This window comes from Leptonychotes weddellii, chromosome 3, assembly GCF_054177405.1.
Source record: "Leptonychotes weddellii isolate Sample4059 chromosome 3, ASM5417740v2, whole genome shotgun sequence".
NCBI classification, from domain to species: domain Eukaryota; kingdom Metazoa; phylum Chordata; class Mammalia; order Carnivora; family Phocidae; genus Leptonychotes; species Leptonychotes weddellii.
Genome location: NC_138371.1, coordinates 87,243,944 through 87,269,943, shown reverse-complemented (window position 1 = coordinate 87,269,943; position 26,000 = coordinate 87,243,944). Strand labels below are relative to the sequence as shown.

The following is a 26,000-nucleotide window of genomic DNA, read 5'->3' as shown; positions in this document are numbered from 1 at the left end:
TCTCCCCAAAAGACACAGGAACTTGAAAGGCCTCCTAGGGTTGTTCATTCAGCCATTGCATAGGCCTCGGCCTCCTGCCCCACTTCTCCAGGACCAGCCTGGGCCACCTCTTGAGAGCCCCAAATTCTCATTGCCTTCTGGGAAGCCATCACATGGCACAGTACAATTTGAGAAAGAGCAAAAGAAGAACTGTGGGTGTATTGACATGGGGAGTGACAGGTTGTTTGCTTGGAGAAGAAGCTGGAAGGAGGTGAAGGGGACTGGATCTTGAAAAGAGAGGCAAAGAGAAGAGGTATGCTGGTGTGGACACTACAAGACTACTTTTGAGGGGTTCCACAGGAACACAGTCATGCTCTAGGCCTTGCTCACAGTCCTAGGTGCCAAGAGGAGCATCAGGAGACAGAAAATACAGGAATCCCAACAGGGAAGCAGTTAGACAACAGAGCACTTCAATTTAGCCCACTGTTAATTGAGTACCTACTCCGTGCCAGACACTCTGAAAGGGAAGAAGCAATTCTGAGGAGCAGCAAGAATGTGGACCCTGCAGCCAGACTGCCTGGCTTTCTATCCCCAGTTGAGGTGCTTCTCAGCCAGTGGTAGCTGCTTAGCCATGCCTGCTCTGTGTACAGGTAGCATCTGTTCCGAGTGGCCACAGCCTTGCCTCTGGTTGCCCAGTGCCTGGATCATCTTACTTGTTAGAGCTCTTGACCATCATCCATAATGTCACTTACTTGCAGATTGAATTTAACAAGTTATTGAGCCTCTCCACCCCTCTCTTTCCTTATCTGTAAAGTGGGAACGGTAATAATACCTACCTCAAGTGTTAGGAGGATTAAATGAGTTAACATAAAGACTGGGCTTAGAACAGTGCCTGGTGCATAGTCAGTTCTCAATAAACATTAGCTATGATAGTTCTTTTCTCCCAAAGCAGAAAGAGTGCCTGAGTAAAGGCCAACTTCTCAGAGTTAAGATGTCCAGACAGAATGGCCTGAGTTGCTAGAAGCAGAAACTTGCTTCCTGTAGTGACTTGAGGGCTCAACACTCACAATCATGTCAGAGCAGGAGGCGGTAACAGGACGGCCACATGGTGGGAATGATGACACCATTGCCTTTCTCTAGCCAAAACAGAGCCACTGCACAAGCAGACAAGCCTGCTCTCCTCCAGAACATGCAGATGCTCTGGCCCAAGTGCTGGAACAGGCTCTTGGAGCCCGTTCAAATGTGGAGAAATATTTAGATCCAATTGAAACCACTCCAGATTGTTGGCTCTTATTTTAGATAAACAGGATAAGCAAACTTGGCCTAAATGAGAACTGGTAATAAATACTCTCTTTTCCTGTTTTTCTAATTCTTCAAAGTCAAATGCTCCAAGTCTAAAGGTCTCATGGGGAATATCTGAAGGATTTCTGGAGCCTATTTTTACTTGGTTAATAACAAAAATCCTTTACATCACACAGACCTTTCACATACATGTGATGCTCACAATCTAGCTGAGAGGAAAGTAGGACAGGTGACCTTACCTTCATACTAGACAGTTGGAAATTGAGGCCCTGTGAATGTAGATGGTTTGTCTTGAGACTCATGGCCATTTCTGATAAGGGAACAAAGGTAATGAAACATCACTCTAGAAATGTACAGCCCTTCCTATTCACTGACCACTTGGGTCCCTCTTTCAGTACATTACTCTCCAAAACACTCACCCACCACAGATTTGCTTCAAGATACCGTTGGGCACAGGCCTCCACACATACTGACAATAGCAAATGTGTGGCTTCAGGCGAGGAGCAGAGTGACCCACCACCACTACCTCCCTTCCACACTAACCATTGAAAACTGGCTCTACACATGTTCCCATACATCTGGTCACAAAAGAGAGAATTAGGTACACATCTTCTGCTTCCTATAATAGGCATTTGAGGATGGGACAGAATGAAATATTTTTTAAAAATATTTAAAAGAACTACATACATCTCTAAAGAAAGACAATCAAATTCATATACAAACAGGACAATATGCAAGCATTAAAATGAGAAAGGAATGAATGTGGTAATGTGAAACTTTTCAAGCAGACATGGGGAGGAAGATATCATCATGGAGAAAAAGAGCTACACAGAGCACAAATGTACAAATATATTTTGAGGCTCCAAACTACCACAGTAAGCTCTATTTCTTTACAAAAATGAATAAGTAAAATCTTTCTATCATGAGAGATCATGAAATCAATTAAAAGACACCAAAGTACTTTTACCCTATAACACTCTTCTAAATTTAGGCCAATGGGCACCACCACTATTTTGTTGGCAACTAGACAACTATTTAGCAAAAGGTGCCTAATATGTGTAACTTTATATCAGTGCTCCTCCACTGGAGGCCGGTAAGGGTCCAGTGATTCTGCACGGTGCCTCTCCATGAGCAGTCCAACCAGACATCCAATTGTAGCACATGGCAGCATGAGAACAGGGAGTATGGCCAACCGCCATCAATTCTTCCTTGCAAATAAGTGTAACTCCTTCTTGGTCTTCTGATACCACACGAAGCCCTAATCCAGACCCTCCTTCATCCCTTCCTCCTGTCCTGATCAGCCTCCAGCCTTTCTCTTTGGGTCCCTTGAATGGCCAGGTTAATTTTCCTAAACCACACATGAGCAAACGAGTTAGTAGCAGCCAAGCCTATCTGCCACAGGGAATCCCATGCACACTCTGGCCCTGCTACCCCTCAGCCCCACCGACCATTGCTCCCTAGCAAAATCTGCCCCCGTGGCCAGAATACCTTCGATGTGACTGCTCTATCCACCTTAATCCACCTAAGAACACCTGTGCACCTCCTCCTCACTTTTCCCAAGTTCCTTAAGTTCCATTTCTTGACTCCTCTAGCCTGAAGGGCTCTCCTCTTCCAAATTCTAACAGCAATAGAATTTGCCATTGGCTCTATTTGCCAACCATGCCGAGGAAAGGAAAATCGTGCAAGAGAGTAAAGCCAATGCACAGAGAGAAGCTGAGATAAGGTGTTTTATGTACAAGCATAAGAATCTTTCAATCCTGGGACGCCTGGGTGGCTCAGTCGGTTAAGCGGCTGCCTTCGGCCCAGGTCATGATCCCAGGGTCCTGGGATCGAGTCCCACATCGGGCTCCTTGCTCAGCAGGGAACCTTCTTCTCCCTCTCTCTCCCTCTGCTTGTGCTCTCTCTGTCAAATAAATAAAATCTTAAAAAAAAAAAAAAAGAATCTTTCAATCCTTTCTGAAATGAGGCAAATTGATCAATTTTTATACAATCTTCCAACCACAATAGCTAAAATAAAGAAAGAAAAACAGTTTAGGAGAAGACAAAACGATTGTTGGCAAGAGTATTAAACAAATTGAACTCTCCTATACTTCTAGTAGGAGGGTAAATTGCTCAGTCATTTTGAGAAAACAACAGCAACTACTGAAGTTTAGTATACGCTTGCTCCCTGAGTCAGCAGTTCCAACAAAGCAAGTGCACATATGCACGGGAGACACACTGGAATGTTCACAGCTGCACTAACTGTAATAGCCAAATCCTAGGAACGGTGCAAATGCCCATCAACTGCAGAAGGAATAAATATCTTGAATGAGTAAATACAGTGACTTAAAATACGGCAGTATAAATGAATGAAGTTAGCTCCGACTACAACGTAGATTAATCTCATAAAGATAATTGAATGAAAGAAACCAATCACAAAAGAAATAGGATAAAGGTTAGAACATGAAGGTGTTTCTGAGATTCTGGTAATGTTCTGTTAATTGAACTGGAGGTTAGTTACATGGACGTGTTTGTGAAAATTGATGAAGCTGTTGTGCACTTCTGATAAGAACAATTTCTCTTATACACGTTACAAATAATATTAAGGGGTGCATGTGTATGTGTGTGTGTGTGAGAGAGAGGAGAGAGAGAGACCCAGAGGCAGACCCAGCCGGAGCATAGGCAGAGAAGGAAATAGTCCAGAGAGCATGAATAGCATCCATAAGCACAGAGGGCTGACTTCATGGGCGTGGGAGCTGTGGATTGGCACAAGACCCAGCGCTGATAGGGTCGTGAACTTGGATCAATGCTCTGCCATTGCTGTCTTACAACCCTTAATAATTTTTGAACCAGGGACCTGTATTTTCTTCTTACCGTGAGCCCTGCTGATTTCATAGCCAATTCTGAGTACAGGTTTCTTGCCAGCTCCCAGTATCCAGTTGATCCAAGAATAGGTCACTGAATTGAATAGATTCAATCTCTAAAAACACTTTTGGATACCTTTTCTGGGAAATCTTAACTGCAACTGCCCTCACTAAAAAATCCCAGAGAATTCCATTGACATCAAAGCCCATAGTGGGTCAACAAGGAGTGTGTGGGGTGGGGGTTGCTCACTGGAGGGAGCTGCTACCCTCTGAGTCCTGAGAAGTCCTGAGAAGTCCTGAATGAACCAGGAAAACCACTCAGTTCAACCAGATACTGGAAGGGAGAATTGCTTCCCCACTCTGCTGGTTACCACATTTCTGGCTTTTCCTATTAAGGGGCAGAATTACAAATTTGAGAACAATTGGACATGCTTATCTTAGTTCCCTCTTCTCCCTATAGGGAACAAGGAGCAGGTGGTTTCTGGTATACCTTTGGGGGAGGGTCTTTGCAGCACATGAGGAAGGAGACTGCCTTTTCAAGTGCCACCAATTTCAGGGGAGGGATGAGTGTGCCTAATTCTGGGGGGCACTAACCAAAAGCCACGTCCTCCATTCTGGGTTGTTTTTTTTTTATGTGTAATAAAAGTGACATTTGGCTTCGACCTTCCTCTCCTTTGTATTATTTCTCAAATCATAGAACCTAGGCACGAAAAGGGGAGCTGATCAGATTTCTGACCTTCTAGAAGATTATTATGCTTTGCCTTCTCTTTAAAAATGACAGCAGAATTCTTGTGCAAGAACCACCTACAAAGTTCCATGACTGCATTCACAGGATAAAAACCAGCCTCCAAGCTGGCCTCTGTGTGCTTGTCTTCCAGGCAGGAAGCCCTACATCTCAGATAAAATAACCTCCTCTCTCCAAATACTAATGAGCTAGCTTTTCCTCTCCTCTCCTCCCACTGCTGGGTGCCTTTGCAAAGAGGAATCCAGCCTGTCATCACTGGGCAGCCAGGCCACCAAGGTTACTGACTCTCCTTCAGTCCTGGGAGTCCAACCAGGTAGACATCTCACTGCCAAAATCACTCTCTGCTAAATTAAATCCAGTTCCCCACCCTGGGCTGAGCAGCTGGTACCACAGCCTGACCATTGCCTCTATTTTCTGCCTGAATTTTGCTCAGAGTTAACCTGCGCAAGGCCCAGGAGATTTTTCTGGGGTTATTCCGCATGAAAGGAAGAACTCTGATTTTCAACTGAGAATAGATAAAATTCCCAGGGTACACCTCAAATAACTGCTCTTTCTGACTCCCGTCTGTCTGGTGGTGGTACTCAATTTCCATTAGCTCCAAGGAAACCTTTTCTTCTCATGCAATGGCAACAATAAGAACTTTTTTCCTTTACCTGCTCTCAACCTCCAGAGTTCCAAATTATGAGCCCTGCATTTTTGTCACTCGCTCATTTTTGAAGAACCTGTCCCTTAGTGGCTTACTCTCTATCCATAGGAACTTTAACCTGCATAATTTCATGCCGCCTTGCATTCATTCACTCATTCATTCATTCATTATCCGCTTATTCATTCAGCAACTTAACACTTAGTGAACATTCATTCCCCCTACCCTACTCTTCCTCTGCAAACTTTTCTTTATGTTCTTCAATGCCTTCTTCATAGGACCTCTCTCAAAAACTCTTCCTTGTTTAAGTCCGTCCTATTCTGATCAGAGCCTTCTGATCTGATTGATTTCTTCTGTGCTTAGTATTAGCGGCTTAGTCTGGAGCAGACTGTTTCATCTGCTTATTACTGAATTCCCAGTTCTAACCCCCAGGGTTCCCCACATACATAGCCTAAGTTGTACTCATGTCCAATGATTTTCAAATGGGGAGGAGGATTGGCACTGAATCAGTCTAAAGAGAGAGTCCTTAAAGAAAGTCCTTAAAGAGGTCCTTTGTAGTTTATAAGAAGCATATTCAATATTTCACTGTATTTCAAATAATAGTTATTTGTATTGATTTTGCAATACAAGCTCTATGACATGTAGCTTGATAAAATATCCCTAATCTATAGGAATACAAATAAAATATAATAAGTTTCAGTGGGGACTTGTCCTTGCCCTTGTAGGGAATGACCAGACCCTGAGCCAGGAGAAGGCAAGGGGTTTCTATCTATCTATGCTAGAAGTGCTAGGTCATCTCTGTCACCAGAACAAGATCCATGTTTCATATGCCTTTGCTCAAACTCTTTATTTGGAATGCCCTTCCCTCCCCACTACGAAACCCCACATCACTTCATTCTTTGACTTTCTTAGTTCTACTAACCGTAAGTGGCCTTTCTTCTGAATGCCCTGTAAGATGCCTCACCTAGGACATGAATTGCACTGTGGCAAATATTAACACATTTTTACCCACCCACCCTCATGACGGGAAATTCCGTGAGGATAGAAATCATCCACAACAAGTTTGACTTTTACCCCGGAACCCTAAGATACAACAAAGATCACTTCATTCTTTCCCTAAACCAAAGTCAATTAGTTCTAAGCTTTACCACCTGACTGGAGATGTATTCAACTTGTCTCTGGTGGGCTCCCTGCTCACATCTGCCCTCCCTCCACCACCATGAGAAGAATACAATATTGGGCTTAAGTGGGACCAGGTAACACTGACAGGGCCTTCTCCTTTGAGTAGGGTAGTGTCAGCTTTGGTGCTCGCCTTCCAAGCCCACGTGGGCAAGCTGAAGGAGGTGGCTCCACCACCTCATGCTTTTACCCAAAGTCTATGCTAAAGCACCCTCAACAAGGCCTTCCCACCCTTTCCATCATGACAAATCTTTGTCTCTTGTGAACCCCCTCTCCTTCACCCCCAATTTGATATTGACTGCATTCTAACATCTGCTTTGGCATCTGTTTTGCACACACTTACCCCTCGGTCAGGCCCTCCCCCAGTCCTAAAAGGAAGAAATCATCTTAGTCACATTTATATCTCCTACCAGTAGCTAAAGTAGTGCCTTAATTTAAGGTATGGAATGAATGGTTAATCATCTGTTCTTTCCTCTTCAGTCCCAAGAGCTACTTTCTGGGGCATACAACTCACTGTAGAGCTCAGCCCAAATATACCTCCTTCAAGGAAATAGTCCCCTGTCAGCCATTGTCATGGCACCCAGTAAATTTCTTGCCTGTCATCACAGCTATTTACACCATTATGTAATCATGTTTATCTGGGCCACAAGGTGGCAAGCTCCACGGGAGCAAGAGTGACATCTATTTTTGCTCATTCTCCATATTCCCTGTCTAGAGGTCTGATGTTCAATAGCCATTCAAATAAATAATGACTTCAATAATAAAGATCTCAGGGGCGCCTGGGTGGCTCAGTCGTTAAGCATCTGCCTTCGGCTCAGGTCATGATCCCAGGGTCCTGGGATCGAGCCCCGCATCGGGCTCCCTGCTCAGTGGGAAGCCTGCTTCTCCCTCTCTCACTCCCCCTGCTTGTGTTCCCTCTCTCACTGTGTCTCTCTCTGTCAAATAAATAAATTAAATCTTAAAAAAAAAATAATAAAGATCTCATCCCCCTATGATCAAGGTTTTTCTCTTCCAGCTGTGCTTTTGTTTTCGGATGTGTCTGAAGACATGGGATAATAGTTCTCCCCTAAGGTAGGAGCAGAGGCTCCTCCTGCTCCACGACCTCCCTCAGGAAGCAGAGAGCATCAAGATCCTCATCCAACTCCAAGCCACATTTTCCCACCTTCACCTCGCCTTCATGGCCCTGTCCTGTTAGAAAAAGTCCTTACCTCTCTCAACTTTTTCTACTTCCAAGAGAGATCCATGCAAACCTGAACAGGAATGACAATTCCCTCAAATTTCCACATAAAAACCCTTTAGGGGCCATTCAGGTCATTCTCTAAATACTATTTTCTACCATTATCTTGTGTAGCAATAGGGATGTTTACATGTTAGGTTGAGAATATAAAATAATTCAACTAGTTAATGTTCTGGACACTTAAGAACTAAGAGTTGTGTAATTCTAAGTAAGACTGACATTGTAGATTAGTCTAGGGGACTGTAAGGAACCTAGTTCTCAGTACTCATGGAAAAGATCTTAGTTATTTAAGGTTTTAATGGACCTCTTCTAGTAGGGTCTAGATCTGTGCTTTTCCATACAGTAGCTATTAGTCACCTTGGCATTTTTATTAAAAATGAAGGGGGTGGAAATCAGAGGGGGAGACAAACCATGAGAGACTATGGACTCTGAGAAACAAACTGAGGGTTTCAGAGGGGAGGTGGGTGGAGGGATGGGTTAGCCCCGTGATGGGTATTAAGGAGGGTACATATTGCATGGAGCACTGGGTGTCCATGGAATATGTGTCATGGAACACTACATCAAAAACTAATGACGTACCATATGGTGACTAACATAATAAAATTTAAAAAAATAAATTTCAATTAAAAATTAAATTTCTCAGTGTCAGTCACTACCAAGTGCTCAGTAGCCGTATGTGGCTGGTGGCTGCCACACAGAACAGCACTATATCACATTTCAGAACAGAAAGTTCTATGGAAGAGCAAGATGCCTTGAGATGCCTTGAGCACACACCAAGTTGAAAACTGGTCTCTGCTTTTAAATACGAAATGCTCAATAAACAACCACCTTCTTTACAATGCACCAGGTTCTGTTGTACTTGCGTCACACACAGTGTATCATTATATCTTTGTAACTTGGGAGGTAAGTAGTATATTACTACTCCTCTGAACTCATTTTCTGGTGCTGTAATTGCAAAATATCACAGACATGATGGCTGTGTTTGATGGAAAATAGAAGACCAGTAAAATAAGTCAGATGAATAACTACTTACCCGATTCCCCTTTCTTCCTCTTTGCCCTCTGACCGTGTGGGCATAAATATGTTGTGATGAGATGGGCTATAACTCCCAACCCAGAGAGATGGTATTGTGGGTAATAAATCCTGCCCAGAACCCTGCCTAAAAGGTCAGGCTCCCAGGTGGGGAATGAGCAGCCACCTTATAGAGCAGGGTCAATGTAGTGCAGCATATGGCTCAGATTGAAACAACCCAGGAATGCTCTCACCCACTGGGATTTTTGCAATGAAATATACTAGTTACCAAACCAGTATGATGGGCAGGGAGTAAGAAGCACCAGTTCTCCTCCACAGAAATAAAAATAATATGCAGCCAGCTCTCTATTAACCACAGAAACTAGAGCAATAAGAGCATAGGCAATTGAAGTTATAGAAAATCCAAAGCTTTGCTCTAGCAAGTGAGCTCATTTTCAGAGGCTTCAAAACCAATTCTAATGTAATAAACAGAGACAGAAATTTTATGAATGCGACACACATGCACACAGCTTGACTTGGGAGGATCCCATGGGAACCAGCCCGGATACCCATTCAGGCTTGAGGCTTGCTCCTGCCGAGCCTTTAGACTTCATATTCATAAACTCACCACTCTTTCAGGACCTTCAGGCTTAATGCAAATTAATTTAACTGCCATGCAGCTCATTTGACCATTATTGAGGTTTTAAAATAATTAAGAGTGAAAGCAGCTGATTAAAGTCTTTCCAGGCTGCTGTGGCAGTTTATGAATTCTACAAGTTCCATATGAATGTGACTCCTCAGTGACGGCAGATTAGCTGGGGGGATATTCATTAAGATGGAATAAAAAGGCAACAGTAACCATGACATCTTTTTGTTTCATATTCCCTGACAGCTTCCAGGGAGCTCGATGTGAAGACAAAAAAATACTATATTTCTATAGCATTTTACAAGTAGGATAATATCGTTTGTCCCATTTGATCCTCCCACTAACTCTATGAACTTGGCAAGGATGGTGTTACTCTCTTTATTTTACATAAAAAGAAACTAAAGCTCAAACAAGTTAAGTGCTTCACACAGACAATAAAAGTGGGAATGTAGTCAAATATCCAGGGCTAACTCCCAATCCAGTGTTTCTCCAGGATGCTATGGTGCCTCTCTTTCGTAAGGATCATGATTCTCCAAAGACAGTTCCACCAGTCTGAAATTTCTAAGAAGAAAGTTTCATTACTTTGGCTTAAAGCAAGTATTCACATATTAAAATAAAGCAGAAGGATTTTTCAGTGAGGGAAGAATAGAAATATTTTTGTTATATTTTCTCCTTACAGTCCATTAAAACTACAGAAAGAAAGAAAAGATAGAGAAATTTTAACTAAGGAAGCAAGCGCACGGCCAAAACATAATGAAGTGCACCTTGAAAACACTACAAGATCTGAGTCTAGTTGAGGGAATATGGCAAGAGCCAACCCACCTACCTCAGACAATGGTGTTACAGAAGTCAGGGCTATAGTTACATTTAGAAGGAATAAAGGGGTTATTGAATGAACAGATACACAAAGGGTACTTTTAGGATGCGGGAAACATTCTTTACCTCGTTAATGATTAAATAGGTGTGTTCACTTTGTAAACTTAGGATTGGTGTACTTTTCTGAGCATTATACTTCAGTAAAAAAATACATTTTTTATGGCCATAAAAGTCATAGCCAATGATCATTACATTAAAGCCAATGATCTTACCATTAAAGATCCAGGGTCAAAGACAGTCATAGAATAGGCAGAGGGATACTTCTATTAACGGAACACCCATATTAATTGACCTCTTCGGAGTTCAAGTCTTCAGAAGGGCTAGGAGGGGGAATCCAAAAGAGAAACCCTGCCAATAAACTAGTCCTATTTTTTAATCTTTTGATATAAAATCTTTATTAAGATGTAACTGACATATCTATAAAATTACCTCTCAAAGTGTACAATTCCATAGGTTTTGCATATATTTTTCCCATTCAATTGGTTGCCTTTTCCTTTTACTGATGGTTTCCTTTGCTGTACAGGAGCTTTTGAAGTTTAATGTCCCACTTGTGTATTTTTCAGTCCTCTCTTTTTTGTAGGTCTAGCTAAAGATTTGTGAATTTTAATTCTCTTTTCAAAGAACCAGCTCTTAGTTTCATTGATTTTTTTCCTATTGTCTTTTTAGTCTCTGCTTCATTTATTTCTGCTCTAATCTTTGTTATTTCCTTCCTTCTACTAACTTTGGGTTTCATTTGTTCTTTTTTTAGTTCCTTGCAGTATAAAGTTAAATTGTTTATTTGAGATTTTTCTTGTTCCTTGAGGTAGGCATTTATCACTACCAACTGCTTTCTCAGAACTGCTGTTGCTGCATCCCATAAGTTTTGCTATGTTCCATTTCCATTTATCTCAAGGTATTTTTAAATTTCTCTTTGGATTTCTTCGTTGGCGCATTTGATGTTTAGTAGCATGTTGTTTAAGCCCACTGGAATTATCCAGTTTTCTTCATGTAATTAATTTCTAGTTTCATACCATTGGGGTTCAAAAAGATGTTTGATATTATTTAAATCCTCTTAAATTTATTAAGACTTGTTTTTTGGTCTAACATATGATCTATCTTGGAAAATGGTCCATGTACACTTGAGAAGAATATGTAATCTGTTGCTTTTGGATAGAAGTGTTCTATAATATCTATTAAGTCCACCTGTTCCAATGTGTCATATAAGGCCAATGTTTCCTTATTGATTTTTGTCTGGATGATTTACCCATTGATGTACATGAAGTATAAAGTCCCCTACTATTGTTATATTCCTGTCTACTTTTATCTTTAGGTCTAATTAATATTTTCTTTATATATTTAGGTATTCCTATGTTGGGTACATAAATATTTATAAATGTTATATCCTCTTGTTGGATTGACCCCTTTATTGTTATGGAATACCCTTCTTTGGATCTTATTCTTTGTTTTAAAGTTTATTTTGTCTGATGTAAGTATAGCTCTCCAGCTTTCTTTTACTTTCCATTTGCATGGAACATCTCTTTCCATCCTTTCACTTTCAACCTGTATGTGTCCTTATATCTAAAGTGAGTCTCTTGTCACAGCATATAGATGGGTCTTGGATTTTTTTCTTTTTTTATCCATTCAGTCACTCTATGTCTTCTGATTGGAGAATTTAGTCCACATACATTTAAAGTAATTACTGACAGTTGTGTGCTTATCCCATTTTGTTAATTCTTTTCTGGCTCCTTTTATAGTTCCTCTCTGTTCCTGTCTTCTTCTCTTGCTCTCTTCCTTTGTGGTTTGATGCCTTTCTTTAGTGTTATGCTTTTATTTCTTTCTCTTTATTTTTTGTGTATTTACTATAGGTTTGTGGTTACCATGAGGTTTACATATAACAACTTATATCTGTAACAGTCTGTTTTAAGCTGATAAAACTTAAGTTTGGTCCCATTCTAAAGCTCACTATTTTTACTCTCTGTTCCCCCACACACATTTTTGATGTCAGATTTTACATCTTTTTATCTTGTGTATCTCTTAACTAATTACTGAAATTATAGCTATTTTTACTACTTTTGTCTTTTAAATTTCATACTAGTCTTGTAAGTAATCAATCCACTACCTTTACTATATACTCATCTTTCCAGTAAGATTTATTCTTCCGTGTTTCTTGTTACTAATTAGCACCCTTTCTTTCCGGTTTAAAGAAGTCCCTTTAACATACCTTGTAAGGTTGATTTAGTGGTGATGAACTCCTTTAGCTTTTGCTTATCTGGAAAACTCTCTCTCCTTCAATTCTGAATGATAACTTTGCAGGGTAGAGTATAGTCAGTTGTTTTTTTTTTTTTTCTTTCAACCTTTTGAATATATTGTGCCACTTTCTTCTGGGTTGCAAAGTTTCTGCTGAAAAATCTACTGATTGTCTTATGCAGGTTCCCCTGTGTTTCTCTTGCTGCTTTTAACATTCTCACCTTGTCTTTAACTTTTGACATTCTAATTATGTTGTGTCTGGTGTGGGTCTCTTTGGGAACTCTCTCAGCTTGTTGAATCCAGATATATGTTTCCTTCCCCAGATTAGAGAAGTTTTCAGCCATTATTCTTTTCAATAAGATTTCTGCCATTTCCTCTTTCTCTTCTCCTTCTGGGAGACCTATAATGTGATTGTTATCCCATTTGATGTTGCCCTATAAGTCCCTTAAGCTTTCTACCTTTTTTTTCCCCTCTGTTCTGATGGGTGAATTCCATTGCCTTGTCTTTGAGTTGACTGATCCTTTCTTTGGCTTCATCTCGTCTGATGCTGAATGCCTCTAGTGTATTTTTTAGTTGAGTTATTTTATTTTTCAGCTCTGTGACTTCTATTTGGTTCTTTCTTCTATTCTCCATCTCTTTGTTGAAGTTCTCACTGGGTTCATGTATCCTTCTCCCCAGTTTGGTAAGCATCTTTGTGACCATGACTTTGAATTCCTTCTCAGGCAAATAATGTATCACTATTTTATTAAAGTTTTTTCCTGAGGTTTTATCTTGTTCTTTCATTTAGAACATATTCCTCCATTTCTTCATTTTACTTGACTCTCTGTGTTTGTTTCTATACAGTAGATGAAGCAACCACCTCTCTCTGTTTTGAAGGAATGGCCTCATGTAGGAGATGAAACTTGTCATTCAACCCTGCCCTGGCTCTTTGTCATCTCTCCAATCTTTGTGCTTGTCCAAGAAGTATATTATATTTTTAATGGCTTCCAATAGTTGAGGATTTCCAAGACCTGTCACTGTCCCTAAAAGTAGGCTCTCAGCACCCAGATTCAGCCTATTTGAAAGCCAGATCCTCTGGCAGCAGCTTTTCAAAGTATGCAAATATATACATTCCTATGGGACCACAAGCATCAGCCCCACTGGTTACCAGAGCCACATATTTGAGAGGCATCCCCTGATTGTGGCAGCAGCCATAGAACTGGGGTGCCAGACATAAAAACCAGGGCACCGGACATGTGTGTAAGCTCCCCTCCAGAAGATACCAATGCTCTGGAGCATGTTAGAAAGAAAGTGCAAAGATAGTACCCACCTTCCTAGGTCCCTGGCAAGGATTACAGTCAACCTATAGATTGTGCCCCTCGTGTGCAACTATGAAGACAAGTTAATAGGCCCCTTCCACAAGAAGACTGGGTGCCTCAACTGTTGCTTCTTTGCAGTGCCCTGGGGGTGTTAGCTAGGTAACAGCTCTTTCTCCACTTGTTTCAGTCTTGTAGGACCTACAAACATGAGCCTGGAAGGCCACCACAACCAGGCAATCTAGAGGCGTTCCATGGATGCAGGTGCAAAAATCAGGGTGCCAGACACATGTACAAGCTCCTTTTCAGGAGATACTGGTCACCCCCTGAAGTGAGGTAGAGGGAAATTGCAAACGCACTAGCCTCCATCGGCATTCAAAGCTAGATATTTTGAGGGCTTGTCTCACTGGTGCAGGTCATTAAAGCTAAGGTGACTGAGGTGGGGTCCAAGCCCTTTTTTCTTCATAGTGAAGCTTCAGTTTGTGAGTTCTCTCCTGGTTGTGGGTCACCACATGAAGTCATGTGGTTTATGGCAAGATTATGTCTCAGCTCTTCTACCACCTTTGGTGTGGGTTTTCTTTCATTCATCCAATGTGTAGGAGTTTCTCAGCTAGTGCATGGATTTTTTTCAATGAAAATTGTTCCATATGTAGCTGTAGATTCAGTGTTTCCATGAGAGGAGGTATTGCAGGACCCTCCTGTGTTGCCATCTTGAATTGGAACCTATCATTTTTTTATATTGCTAGATTGGTTTGATAGTATTTTGTAAAGGATTTTTTAGTCTTTATTCATAAAAGATATTAATCTATAGCTTTCCTACATTGTCTTTGTCTGGTTTTAGAATGAATTGAGAATATTCCTTCTTCTTCTACTTTTTTGGAAGACTGTATGAAAAATTGGTGTTAATTCTTGTTTAAATGATTGGTAGAGGAGTGCCTGGCTGGCTCAGTTGGAAGAACATATGACTCTTGATCTTGGGGTTGTGAATTTGAGCCTCACATTGGGTGTACAGATTACTTACTTACAACATACATACACGCAGACATACATAACAACAACAAAAAAAACTTTTAAAAAATAAATAGGGACACCTGGGTGGCTCAGTCGGGTTAAACGTCCAACTCTTGATTTCAGCTCAGGTTATGATCTCAGGGATGTGAGATCAAGCCCCGCTTTGGGTTCCATGCTGGGCATGGAACCTGCTTAAGGTTCTCTCTCTCTATTTCCCTCTGCCCCACGCCTGCTCTCTCTCAAAAAATTTAATAAATAAATATATATACAAATGATTGGTAGAATTCACAATGAAACCATCTGGTCTTGGGCTTTTCTTTTTGGGAATGTTTTTGATTACTAATTCAATCTTCTTATTTGTTATAGGTCTATTCAGATGCTCTGTTTCTTCTTCAGTCCAATTTGGTAGGTTTTTTTTTCTTTCTAGAAATTTCTCCATTTAATCAGTTTTCTAATTTGCTGGCCTGCAATTCTCATGGCCATATAATCATTTTTATTCTGTAAGATCAGTTTCTGTAAGTGAAGACCCCCTCTTTTATCCCTGATTTTATTAATTTGAGTCTTCTCTCTTTTTTTAGCTCGTCTGTCTAGCTGAAAGTTTGACTGTTTTGTTGGTCTTTTCAAAGAACCACTGGAGTAAACAAAAAGCCACATTCATTTACTTACATTGTAAGCATTTCCAATGTAGAGGGGCTCCATGTAGGTTAATTCAGCAGCTGTAGTGTCATGGATGATCCAGGTCACTTCCTTGTGTCTACAGTGAGATTCTCGTGTTGTCTTGGCTTTTGTTTGCCCCTTCCCATGGCTGCCACTCCACAGGTATCTATGCAGATGTGATAGTGTCCAGTAGAAGAGTAAAAAACAACAAAATATTTTTTTAAGACCTTCCTGAAGACCCTCCCCCACATTTCATTGCCAGAACTGAGTTACATGCTTCTCCCCACTACAGTCTCTAACAAGGCAAATGGGACTAACATGTAGTTAAACAAATGTAATGACTCTAATTCCTGACAGTTTTTCATAATTTTTAAATGAATTTTAGGAGGCTTCTTCTTTTTTTTTTTTTTTAGGAAACTGATAACTCTTATGCTAGAAGAAACATTAAGCTGAAGTTGAGCAATTATTTGGGATTCTTTTTCTTTGTTATATGCAACATATTTTTATTTTAGTAATATGCATACTAAAGTAAATGCATACTATAACCTCAAGTTTCTAAAAAAAAAAAAAAAAAACCCATAAAGAACAAACTCATAAGGGGTAGCTATTTTTGTTCAAACATAAATATCCCTAGGAGCAGTTATATTACATAAATCTAAACTGCCTATGGTTATTTTTTATGTCATTATCAGCCCTTAATATCTTGGTCTTAATCAGCCCAAATCAGCTTATCTGTCATATTGGAAAGCAAAACAGAGCATGGTGTGGGAAGAGAGAAGGGTTCAGAAAGTTTATAGGACAGAAAAGAATGCTGTGGTTGGGGGAGGCATGGAGGGGGGTTCCTGAGCAGCTCTCAGGTAGCAAGGAGGCATGCAGGGCAGGCACGTGAGGGCTGGACAGGTGATTTTCCTGTATCTCTCCCTTCCAAATGCACAGAAGGCCTCCTGTGGAACATTCAAGATCTGAACCACAGTATCTATTTAATATTGACGATATGGCCTTGGGCCAGAAGTTGATGATACAAGGATGAATACGACTCGGTTCCTGCCCGCAAGCACTCACAGTCTAATGGGAAAGATGAACTCATAAAAAGCAATTCTGAGCGCAACAATGGAGGTGCAGTGGGATGAGCAGTTGCCCAGAGGGGGCGGTGATTAATTCAGTTTCAAAAGGCAGAGACAACTCTATGGAGAAAAAATAAAAATTACAGGATGCGTTTGAGTTCACCAAGTATAGAGCAGAAGACAGGATTTTCCAGAAACTGAAAACAGAGGTTTGAAGCAGCATGATCTGCTCAGGGAGCCACAGGACCGCCAATGTTGATGCAGTGTGGCTGTGGAGGGTAAGAAAGCCAGAGCAGGGAAACAGGAATTAGACCTCAGAGCACCTTTCTTGCCTTGCTAGGGAGAGTGAAGCTTATCCTGTGGATCATGGAAGTTACTGAAAATTTTGAAGTAAAAAAAAAAAAAAATGTCCCAATTTACATCTATGAAGAACATACAGGATGAGGTCAAGCTGGAAGGCCAAAAGCCCATTAAAAGGATGGTGCATGTGATAGATGTTGGAACTAGGGAAGTGACAGTAAGAAGAAACAAGGAAACAGTCACTGTCTAGGAGGGTTGGTGGACAGAAAGCAGTAAAGCATGCCATGTCGGTCTCTGGTTTGAGCAGCTAGGTAGGTGTACGCTGCAAGTAGGTTCAGCCAAAGCTGAACATTGAACTCAAGGTGTCAGTGGGACAGTGCAGTGAGGATGCATATTTAGCAAGTGAGCATAGGTCACTTCCCAAAATACAGATTTAGGAGGCTTGAGGTGGCATCTCCTGAAGCTACAGGGGGAAGGTCACATTGCCTGGGGAGAGAAGATAAAGTAGGAAGGGAAGCTAGAAAGGCCTCCACAATGCAGGAATGAGGGAAGCAGTCTGCAAAGGAGACCGATCGGGGTCAATCAGAGAAGTAGAAGAGAAGATGAGAAAAAAACAGTGCATCTGTATCCAAAGGGTGAAAAAATTCCTCAAAGTGAATAATGGTCTCTGTTAAAAAAAAAAAAAATTAAGAGAAGAAGAAAAGAGGAGGAGAAGGAAGGTGACGAGGAGGAGGACCAGAGGAGGAAGAAGAGGAGGAGGAGACGCATCCATGCATCAATGGCAGAGCATGATCTTTAAGTGTCCCAGAACTCTGCTGCTGGTTTTCCCTGCCTTTTCTCTGGGGAAAGTGGGATGTGGTCAGATGCAGCCCATGTATGAGGTCCTGCAGGAGGGAGCAGCAGAAGCTGCTTCTAGCGACCCTTCTCCCCCACCTCCCTGACCTTGAGCAGGGGAGCTTTCTTGGCCAGCTCTGTAGAGAAAGTGCATTCTCAAATGCAGGGCTCCGACAACTAAGTATTAGGAACTTCTCAACCTACCTCTTGAATGGCCCTCTTGCTCCATCTGACTTCATGAGATGAAAGCCTGGGGCTCTCCCAGAGGCAGCTGAGGAGAAGCCGGAGCAATTGCCTTCACTTTGATTTTGCTCACCCGTGGGCTGTGAGCTCCAGACAGAAGCTTCCTGCAGCCCCCAGCCCAGCCTCTTAGCCTGCTCACTCTGCAGTCTGAAGGTGGACAAGTCTCCTTAGAGACCCTCACCCACAGCCTATAAACACAGTGAAGACATCATCCCAATCAACTCCTTGGGGAACAGGGGGGAAACATAATTTTATCGAGAGCCAGCTCCGTGCCAGGCACCAGGTTAGAGCCACGTGCCTGGTAGCTCATCACCTAGCTGCTGAGGTCTGAGCTTTCAGGCCCGTTGAAGAAACTCAGCTGGACATCCTCCCAGTTCAGGACCACCTCACTCTTAGTAAGTGGCAGAGACAGGGCTTGACACCAGGTCTGCATGTCCCAAAGTCCAGGATTTTCCCCTCTAAAAATAGTTCCTCTTCTATTTTTATTTTAATGGTTCCTTATTCTTCAGATTCCAATATGCCGATGAGCCTGAGATAAAGGCACGCGTCCCCGGAATGCTGTGTACAAACTGGGGTTTCGTGGCTCAGATCATGTTTCAAGTATCTTAAGTTTCGTGACAAATCCTCTTTCTACCTAAAACAACCCTTTCACAGAGGTTGTTGATTCCCTAATTCCCTAATTGATCTCCAGTTTCATGGGTCACACTTCCTTACAGTGTTGCTCACTTCTGCCGCTAAAGAAACCACACAGCCTGGAAAAGCACCGAATGCAAAGCCTCGCTTTGTTTTCAGCGAGAGGGAAGAGGAGAGCGGAGGGAACTGTCACAGCAGCCCCATGCAGGGAGACCCCCGGGCTCTCCTCTGGTGTCTGCAGGCAGCTCCTCCTTCCCGAGGAGCCAGTGAGACCTCAGGCCCTCCTCCTGAGCCCCCCGCTCTCAGGCCTTTGCAGACTTGTTTCTAAGTATTCGTGGGAGTGCCGGGGGAAGGTGTGCAGAGCCTGGCTCGCCACACATCTGCCCCTTCTTTCTGGTCAGGTGAGCCTCGGGCAGAGAAAGGCTCCGGGGAACTGATATCATCCCTTGGATGTGTCCGAGGATCTGAATCCTGTCCCATGCTGAACTTCTTAAGTCTGTAGGTGGCTTTCTCCTTCCCTCACTCCACCCCTCTTCCAGCAATTGAAGAGGTGAATTTGATGGCAAGCACAGACAGCGGCTCCCATGCCCTCCCTCTGTCTGCGTCTGTCCTGAATTTATGAGGAAGCTTGCATCAGTCCCTGAATACCCGAATGGGCTGAGCCCGGGCTTACCTAGACAGATGCTGTCCTCTTCGCTTGGACTTCAACTCTACAGCAGGCTCATTTTTATGCTGGTCATCTGTGTCATCTACCAGATGTTTCCTGGTCTCCTTCTGAGCACAGTTTTGTACTTCCCAGCCCCTTTCAAGTTGAGCATGGACGTTTTTACTGCTTTGGTCAATAAAATGTAAGCAGAGGTGATGTATGTCATTTTCTACGTGGAAACTTTAGGAGCAAGCTTTAGAAGCATTGAGATAAAGCTGCTGTCAGCCTGGGTCCCTAAAAGATATGGAACAGAGCTGCTTGCCAAATTTGCTAGTGGTCACGAAGCAAAAAAAAAAAAAAAAAGCCCAGGATGCCATGGGAGTCCCCTGGAAAACTCCTCGAGGAAAGGGAGGCTAGTCAGGGAAGACTTCTTGGAAGAGGTGCTGGTGCTGGGTAGGAGTGGAGGCTGCATGAAGCTTGCTAGCTGGGTGACATTGAGCAAATGACTTACCCTGGCCTTATAAGGCAAAGAGACTGGCGGTGTGGAGTGGGGAAGAAGGCACTGTAGGAAGAGGAAATAGCCTATGCAGAGGCCCACAAGATCCCCAGTAGGGAGGGAGGAGGGGGAGGGAGGCAGGCAGGGAAGGGAGGGAGGGAAAGGAGCCATCAGCAGGGGCCACACACCCTCAAAGGCCTGGCTTACCTAAGAGCTCCTCCTTTCCTGGTAAATTTTCATAGCACCCCAACTCCAATCAGTGAAAAGGAAAGAGAGGGGGAAAAGTATGGTGGAAGAGAATGAGAAAAAGAGAAAATTGAAGGAAAAGAGGACTAGAAAAGAAGAGGAAGCCCAAAAAGTTCAGACGGGAGGAGACAATAAGAAACAAGATGTGGTGGGGGGTTGGGGGGCGTGGGGAATAGCGGCCCCAAGGATGTCAAGTCTTCATCCCTGGAACTTGTAAATGTGACCTCATTTGGAGAAAAGGTCTTTGCAGATGTGTTTAACTTCATGATTTTGAGTTGAGATTACCCTGAATTATCTGATGGGCCCTAAATGGCATCACAGGTGTCCTGACAGGAGAGAGGCAAGAGGAAACCCTCACAGAGGAGAAAGCCACATGGCCACCGTGGCAGAGAGTTCACTAATGTGACCATGAGCCAAGGGGCACTTAGTGCCCACAGAAGCTGGGAGAGGCTGGGAATGGATTCTTGCCTAGAGTTCCTGGAGGGAACACAGCCCTGCCGGCTCTTTGATTTCCGACCTCCAGTCTCTAGAACTGAGGGTGAATGCATTCCCAGTGTTCGCAGCCACCCAGGTTGTAGCGATTTGTCCAGCAGCCACGGGAATCTAGTATATACGATGGCAGACAATGGCTCCCTTAGTCGGCTGCCTCCTGTGTAGCCAGCAAGGATTTCTTGCACTTTCCTACCTCAGGTCTTTGCTTTTTCCTTCCCTTCCATCTAGCCAGACCCCACTCCAGTGCTCTCTTCCACCTTTTCGCCCTCCTCAGCCACTCATTCCACCCACCTCCCTTCTCCTCCCCCAGCCTCTGGTGCCCGACAGAACCGCCATGTTGTTGGCCACGTTTCTCCACTCAGAGGGATTCCAGGCTATCGGAGACAAAGAACCTATAACCACCCCCAAGTACTTTGTTCAGCGCCAGTCTCAGTACACAGATTTGAGGGCACAAGAGGTAATTAATAAATATTTGCCAGTTGACGGGTAATATGGACTTGGTTATTTTTGCTACAACCATTTATGAAGTGCCTGTTGAGTTCCGGGCACTAAGGAATGAGAATTATGGTAACGACCATTGCAGCGAATGAGCTGTTACCACGTGCCAGCCACTGTGAATGTTGTACATTGTTTAATCTCACCGCCAGGTTATGATTCTCTCCCTATTACAGTAGAGACAGCCAGGCCAGGGTAAGTAATTTGTTCAATGTCACCCAGCTAGCAAGCCTCAGAGGCAGAGTTCAAGTCCAGACCTGACAGGTTCTCAAAACTATGCTCTAAGTAGAGGCTTCTAGGTGGGGGGAGGTGACCCAAACTGTTTTAGATGGCCATGTCCTCGGCTGCCGTCTTAAGGTGCTTCAATTTCTCACACATTTGGAGTGTTCCTTAAAGAGTGAATCCTGGTTTACCAGCCAGACATCTGAGTGTCTCTTCCAGGACCTGACATCGGCCACTAGGTGGCACTAAAAAAGTGTGTCATGAAACACGACAGCCAGCCAAGCCAAGGGCGTTTCTGGCTTTGAAGGGGTTCCTAGAGGTGAGCTGCCCAGAAGGAAATAAGCCAACGGTCAGAGAAATGGATTGGAAAACATATTTCCTGAGGTGTTGAATGCTGATAGAAAAAGATAGCAGCAAATCCGCACACTCATATTTCCATGAAAACCATAATCCCGAGAAATGCAAACTATTTAAAAACATCTGTTTACCAGAGGCACACAGAAAGCCCCACGGGTGCCCCCAAAGAAAGGAGAATTATAGGCACAAATCCCTGACAGCAAGGATGTCCAAACACCTTAAAAATCTCTCTTGAAATGGCAGCTCTTAAATGATTCAACTGCCTCTTAGCCAAAACACATAGCAACAGCCATAAATACACTGTAATTAACATCACACTCAGAGCAAAGGGAACTTTGAAAATATTTCATTTAGTATCTCCAAGGAGTCGTAGATAGTCTTCCCCATGAGTGAGGGCATTGTCAAATCATTTATCTAGAGCCAGCTGTGAATTGTCTGAGTGAGAAGACAGCTAGAGATTGTTGTGTGTTTGGTAGGAAGAATGACAACCCCCTGGGCCACACCGCATCCCCGACCTCAGGGTCCTGCTCGTACGGGCCAGTGGCCGTGTCCAGCACCCCAGCTCCCCGAGTGTGGTTCACAGAGCGCTTCCCAGCTGTGAATTGTTTGCTACCAGTACCCAAGGAGATGAGCCCAGGATGTGTGAGCCAGCCCTGGAAATGGGGCTAGCTATCACACCTTGCCGTGACTTCGGGGTGTGATGGGTTCAACAGGGTGCGACCAGCTCAAGTACCGCAAACCTGCTGGTGAGTCATTTGTGGCAAGAGGTTGGAACGAGTCCCGTGCAGTATATCCACGTGCTGATCTGAAGCAGAGCAGTAATGAATTTGAGAAGCCCTGTCCCAAGGCAGATTTCTCCAGCTTGGCCCGCCCCGGGCCCCAGCCGTGAGAGGCTAAGGTTGCTAGCTGTGTCAAGCACATGGCCTTTGAGGTCAGGGAGAACTAGACCCACCTGCCTCTGGGAGTCACCAGCTGTGTGGCATGAGGCCCATTACCTAACCTTTTGGATCTTTTGTTTCCTGAAATGGAGCTAAGAAAATATACCTTACAGAGTGTTGAGAGAACATGAAACAAGAGAGATGTGGTGAGATTGTGAACGCTCATCTGGTTTTCGTACCCCTTTCTCAATCTCTCTCTCTAAACAATGCTCTTTATCTGTTGGGAGAGTTTTCGAAAGCAAACCCCTCTTGGTCCTCAAGAAAACAATGTTATCACTACCATCTTGGAGGTTCATTAGAACCAAAGCTCTGGATTTAATGAGTCATCAAATTGTCTTATGAAGAGAGAATTATAGATTAGCAGACATAAGAGAGAAAACAGAAGGCCTAAGGAGTGAGGAATAGAGTTGAAAGGAGAAGGAAGAATTCTCTTGGACCAGAGGACAAAGAAAGTCTTCAGACCTGACACAGAGGAAGCGAAGGATGAAGAAGGCTGGGGGAGCAACAGCTCAATGCTGATTTTGGAGGAAGGTTCCAGACGAGAGGGCTCATCATCCTGGAAGAGTGGAAAGGGGACACTGGGCCTAGAGCTCCCATGGCAGTCTGGTGTGATGCTCAGAGCCACGGGGGAGCCCAGCGGCCCTCACTTGTCTCAGGCCGTGCCGCCCCTGTTCCCAGTGAGGCCTTGACTTCATCCACGTCCAGCACCTCATCCTGTGACCACCTGGGCAGATGAGGCCCTTCCAGCACATGTGACCTTACTGTTTCCATGGGATCCTGTCGTCCAGTAAATAATAATCTGAGCACCTGCTAAGTGCCAGGCACGGTCTGACACTCAGTGGTCAGCACAACACAGTTCCTTCTGTCCTAGAGCCCGTCTCCCACACACAGTCGGAGGAAGACTAAGAAATATCCAATAATGACAGTCCCCCGTCATGGAACGGGGCATATTGCCGCTTGCTTCAACGTAGACAGTATGCCCCATTTAACTTCACACTCTGGCACAGGGATTTCCTGCTTAGGCCCATGGAGAGAATTCAGGGGAGTTCGTGAACTTGGACTAGGGGGAAAAAATTACATCTTTTTTTCACTACATCTAACTAGAATTTAGCATTTCCTTTAAACATGAATGCAGACAATCATAGAAGTTCTTGTGACTCTGTAAACAGTAGAAATTACAGACATTTGTATTTTATATTACAACTGTGGCAGATGTTTTGAAATACCATTTTTGGGCATCAGGCCTCCCAAAATCACGGCACTTCTAAGACCTGCCACCAGACTTTAATATTTAACACATTAATAAAGAAGCACATGTATCATTATATTACATGTATCTGGTTTCCAGAGTTTTGATGACTGTATTCAATCTAACTGGTTTCCTCCATTTGTAAACATTATCTGTAAACATTCCTCTGGGAAGGGCTCCCTGACCCACCAAAGAGGTCCAAGGCACAGAAAAGATGAAGAACCTCTGCTCTAGGGCCTGCTCTTCCTTAACATTCAAAGAGCCCTTATCAGGAATCCACCCTCCAGGTACTGTCAGCAAGGAACAACCCCAATTAGGCGTGGAGACTATAGTTCTGAGGCAGGCCTCCCAATCTGGCCATTTCGATCAGTGCTAGAGCGTTTATAAATTAGCACTGGGGATATTAAAAGCCATTTTTTATTGGTCCAATAGTTGTATTCAATATATGTAGAAAGAATGTAAATACTGCCAGGCGTGCATGGCCCTGTATGAAGAGGAAGAGGAATTTAGTGAACTCAGAGGCTGAAACCCTCTGTAGTGGGGTACAAGGCCTGGGGCTCCCATTTGATCCTGTGGTGTGAGGTACTTAGATTCCAAGAGGATAGTTAAGTTCTCTGCCTCTCTTGTCTGGAATAGTATCTCATTGACCTCGAGCTGAAGCTTTGTGCAGGGTGTTATGGAAATGCCTGGGGAACCGAGGGCTGAGTTTTCCACAAGTCTACACAACAGCATTGTATGACTGCACTTGCTAGCTACAGTATTTTTATGAGTGGCAGAATGCCTCCTGAGATCTGCTCCCCCTGTGCCATACTACCCGGAAGCAAGGGGACGGGAAGGAGACTGGAGAGAAATGGAGACCACCCATATGAGAACACACAAGAAACTGTTTATTCAGAGCTTGCTACATCCAGGCGGTCAGCCACCACCACTTGCATTAGGCAGAGACTCAAAGACAGGTGGAGGAGTGGGAAAGTGCCACGTGGGAAAAGCGAAGGCTTTGGGTATGCTCTGATCGCCGGTTATTGGTGTGAGGAAGCTGGAGGAAGGCTGACTAGAAGCGGAGGATCTCACAGGATTGGTTGGAAGAGCTTATTTGGTATTCTTTGAGGTGAGAGTGAGAACAAAAAAGAGGGGAGGGGGGTTATGCCTGGGTGGTTCAGTCAGCTGAGTGCCTGCCTTCAGCTCAGGTCGTGATCTCCGGGTCGGACTGAGTCCCGTGTCGGGCTCCCTGCTCCTCGGGGAGTCTGCTGCTCCCTCTCCCTCTGCCCCTTCTCCCTGCTTGCGATTTCTCTCTCTCTCTCTCTCAACTGAATGGATGAAATCTTGAAAGAAAGAGAGAGAGAGAAAAAGAAGTTTGTAGTCATTGACCAAGTCCTGGCCATTCTGGACTAGTTGCTGCGGAGGCTATGGGTCAGCGTTGTTATCGTCACGTATGGCCTGGCCATTCTGTGTTGCATATTTCATGTGTCAGGGCCTAGAGAGCCCACCTGTGTCTAGCAGTGAGATGTGAGGGATGTCTGCCAAAACCAACCTCATGGCTACGAGAGACCCAGTCGGCTTCGGTCTGTTGACAGCAGATACGTATGCACAAGGGCATCGCCAGCCCAATAGTAAACACATCTTATTCCCCTGAGCTGATGTAATGTGGTTCAAGATATCTAATCCATCAGTAAGGCTCTGGACACAGTCCCTGACACTAAGAACTCAAGAAAATAGTTGTTGTTTTTTTTTCTCTTTTTAAAGAAAAGAGAGCATTTTGCTATGGAGTTAAGATCTATGCCAGTGCTTTTCAACGAGGAGCCCCCCAGGGACCATTTGACAGTGACTAGAGACATTTTTGATTGTCACCACAGGGGTAAAAGATGCTATTAGCATCTAGGGGCTAGAGGCTAGGGTTGCTGCCAAGCGTCCTGCAAGACACAGGACAGCTCCACAGCAAAGAATTATCTAGTCCAAGAGTCAGTTATGCCGAGGCTGCCTATCCATGGAGAAAGAGGGAGGAGGTGTGGGTAACAGAAGGGGGTTCTCCTGGCAGGAAGCATAGTGATCAGGAGAGGGGACTCTGCATCGAGGGTACGGCTTGGACCCTGCTCCTGCCACTTCCTGGTGACTCCACACAAGTTCCCTAACTCCTC

At 43.7% G+C, this 26,000-nt stretch overlaps 2 long non-coding RNA genes across 2 annotated transcripts in view; one reads left to right on the top strand and one right to left on the bottom strand.

Annotated features, from left to right (window-relative positions):
* Window positions 1-26,000, top strand: part of LOC145720573 (uncharacterized) — a 152,338-nt gene that overhangs the window by 10,589 nt on the left and 115,749 nt on the right. The window lies entirely within an intron of this gene.
* LOC145720803 (uncharacterized) lies at window positions 9,958-19,909 on the bottom strand. Its single transcript, XR_014144015.1, has 3 exons — window positions 19,398-19,909; window positions 15,660-15,816; window positions 9,958-10,146 (listed from the first exon to the last, which is right to left on the bottom strand). It is a non-coding gene; the product is annotated as an uncharacterized LOC145720803 (long non-coding RNA).